Here is a 3,889-nt window from a genome sequence, read left to right on the forward strand (position 1 = left end):
CTGTTAGGTCCAAATGACGCCTTATTCCTTATAGTGTTACTGTTGCCAGAGCTTATTCCTATATAGTGTCTATGGACCAGGTCAAAAAGTAGGGACACTTATAGGGGAATTAGGGTGCTATTTTGGAAGGCATTAGATTCTCAGGCGCGTGGGGGGAAGCGCGGCGTGGGGGAGGCTCGACTGTCTTGTTGCACGCGAGAGCTCTAGCTCCCGATGGGTAGCATCACGACCCGACTGAAGGAGGGAAGAGGAATGGAAGGAGGGGAGGTGACATGAGGGGGACGGATAGAAAGAGGGAGAGAAAAGAGAGGTAGGGGAGGGGGAAGAGTGCATTGGGGGAGTGATTATTATTTTAGTTGCTATTGTCTGTTTTACTACTACTTACGAATTGTCACCCACTGTCTGCAAATGTCATTTGGTTTGATCTGAGGAGGTGTGAATTTGCTTTAGGCAATGTAAACAATATGGTTTCTTGCCAAACTGCCTTGAATTGAATTGAGAGAGAGATCAAGCGAGAGAATAGAAGGACAGATCTTCCGTTGACGAGACTCCCCATCCTGGTCGTTGAACACACCTTCAACTGTCCTGCGACGAGGATGTACCCCCCCACCAGCACTGAACACACCCTTTCAAACTGTCCTGCAGGGAGGATCACCCCCCGCAGGCTGAACAACACCCCTTCAAACTGTCCTGAGACCGAGGTAGTCCACCCCCCCCAGCACTGAACACACCCTTCAAATGTCCTGCAGACGGGATAGCACCCCCCCCCCAGCACTGAAACACACCTTCAACTGTCCATGCGACGAGATAGTACCCCCCCCCAGACATGAGCAAACCCTTCAGAACTGTCCTGCTAACGAGGATAGGTCACCCCCACCCCAGCACTGAAACACCCTTCAACTGTCCTGCAGACGAGGTATGTCACCCCCCCAGCACTGTAAACGCCTTAAACTGTCCTGCAAGACGAGGATATTCACCCCCCCCCAGACTGAACCACGCCCCTTCAAACGTCTGGAGCGGGTATCACCCTCCCAGCCTGAAACACGCCCAGGTCCCACAAGTGACCGTCTCATCATTGAGGGGATGAATCACAGAGCTGGAGAGAGACATGTGTGAGTCAGGAGTAGTCCACACAATCCAAGACAGAACAAAACCACAACCGACCCGAGCACAACAACACCACCCACCAGCCGTGTGGGGCGAAGGTGAGTGAACGGCCGTCTGAGAGAGTGGCTGCTCTTGGATGGAGGTGAGGAATTAAAGAGGGGGGAGGAACAGCATGGTCAGCTAAGGAGTAGTGAAGGGGAGAGAGAGGAACACATGGCACAGTACCATAGTGAGGAGGAGGGAACACGTGGTTACAGCTAACAGCAGTGAAGGAGAGAGAGGAGGAACACAATGGTACAGCATAGCGTGAAGGAGGAGAGAGAGGTACTGGCACGCTACAGTGCAAGATGCAAGAGTAGTGAAGAGAGAGGAACCATGGTACAGCTACAGTAGTGAAGGAGGAGAGAGGAACACGTGGTGCAGCTAGACAGTGGAGGAGGGAGGAGGAACAATGGTACAGCTACGAGGTGAAGGAGGAGAGAGAGAAGCATGTGTACAGTAATAGCAGTGAAGAGGAGAGACAGGTAAGACTACGTGAAGAGGCTACAGCTAACTAGCAGTGAAGGAGGAAGAGAGGGAACACGATGGTCAGCTAAGCATGTGGTTGTGTGACAGGGTGAGGGAGGAGAGCCAGGCCAAGCTACACAGTGGGAGGAAGGACACTGAGCTAAACGTAGGAGAGGCACATGGAAGCTCAGAGTATGGAGGGGGAGGGAACACGTGACCAGATAACAGAGAGTTTAAAACTCATCCCCTGTTACTCCTCTCCTGTTTAATAAGGTTAGGACTATCCCTGTTTCTTTCCTCTCCTGTGTTAACTAGGTTAGGACCTTCATCCCTGTTCTCCTCTTCTGGTGTTAATAAGGTTAAAGACCTTCATCCGTTACTCCCTCTCCTGTGTTATAAGGTCTACTTGCTTTCCTTGTTACGTGACTCATCCCCTGTTTTCCTCCTCTCTCTGGTTACTAAGGTTGGACTCATCCCTGTTCTACTTCTTCTGTGTTAACTAAGGTTTGGCTCATCCCTGTTCTCTCCTCTCCTGTGTTACTAGAGTTCGGACCTCATCCCTGTTTCCTCTCTCCTGTGTTAAACTAGGCTTAGGACTCATCGTGTTTCCTCCTCCTGTGTTAACTAAGGTTAGGACCTCATCCCTTTTTCCTCCTCTCCTGTGTTAACTAAGGTTAGACCTCATCCCTGTTCTCTCCTCTTCTGTGTTAACTAAGTTAGGATCTCATCTGTTCTCTCCTTCCTGTGTTAACTAAGGTTAGGCCTATCCCTGTTCTACTCCTCTCCTGTGTAACTAAGGTTAGGACCTATCCCCTGTTCTCCTCCTCTCTGTGTTAACTAAGGTTGGAACTCTCCCTGTTCTCCTCTCTCTGTGTTTACTAGGTTAGGACCTCATCCCTGTTCTCTCCTCTCTGTGTAATTAAGGTTAGACCTCATTCTGTTCTCCTCCTCTCTGTGTTAACTAAGGTTAGGACCTCATCCCTGTTCTCCTCCTCTCCTGTGTTAACTAGGTTAGGACCTCATCTCCCTGTTACTCATCCGCTGTTCCTTCGTGGTTAACTTAAGGGGGGTCCTATTATGTCTACTGAGAGCAGCTTAGCAATCAGAGCTCAGGACTAGGTGGGGCGGATCGGCTGACTTTTAAGTTCTTAGGTCAAGTCATCACTAGGAGAATATGGTGAGGCAGTTAGAGGATGGAGGGAGAGGGGGAAAAGGAGGAAGACTCATTTACGTAGGGAGAGTTTCTCTGATCAGCGCACAGCCAGTTCTGTAGCGTTTCATGCCTTCCTCTTCCTCCTCTTCCTCTCTCTCTAGTGTTAGGGGAAGAGAGAGCCAGGAATGGCTCTTCCTATATATATGCACTATTTTGCCAGGGCCATGGCTATTGGGGAATAAGGTTTATCAGTAGGTTCAAAAGGGAATACAGTTCAAAATGTTAAACTGTTTAGGCAGATGGATAAATGTACATGAACCAGTAATGTTACTGAAAACTAGATGAAATATCTAGGTCAGTGGTTATCGCTGGGTTAGCTGAGGTGGTCCGTACATTTCGGTGGAATAAAAATCAAACAATCTTTCAAAGAAGAATAACAGTTGAGTTATTACGGTGGTTATAAGCCATTTGGACATGACTTTTCACCAATCGCTAATAGTTTATAAGTAGGCCTTTATGTATTACGTTCACTGGTAAAATGTACTACATTGACAGCAATATAGTTTAGTGTTAATAAATGATGCGACCCTGTGAAGATGGTCCTCCAAAGACGTTTGGACTGATCTGCTCTCAGGAACAGAAAGGAACGCTGTTCCGATAAAAACAATGATGCTGCTCTCAGGACAAGTCGTTCACAACTGTTCACCTTATGCTAAAAACTTTTTTTCTTAGCTATCTGATTGGTTTGTCTTACATTCTTTTTGTCTGCTGACGTGAACAATTTTTGGCTCCTGTACTCGGCACTTTGGGTATTTTGAATGATACAGATGACTATGAGGTTAAAGTGCAGACGGTCAGCTTTATTTTAGGTATTTCCATGCATATCGGGTGAACCGTTCGAATTACAGCACTTTTCTTACCAGTTACCCCATTTTGGGGACCAAAGTATTTTTTTGGACAAATTCATTTTACTAGTATATAAAAGATATGTGAAACCCTTCATTAGTGGATTCCAGCTATGAAATGGTTTCCCGAGATTGGTGTGGAAGAACTTGCTGGCCTGCACGAGCCTGACCTTCAACCATTCGACACTTTGGATGATTGGAAAGGCGATTGGAGCCC

This window comes from Salvelinus sp. IW2-2015, unplaced genomic scaffold (assembly GCF_002910315.2).
Source record: "Salvelinus sp. IW2-2015 unplaced genomic scaffold, ASM291031v2 Un_scaffold7456, whole genome shotgun sequence".
NCBI classification, from domain to species: Eukaryota; Metazoa; Chordata; class Actinopteri; order Salmoniformes; family Salmonidae; genus Salvelinus; species Salvelinus sp. IW2-2015.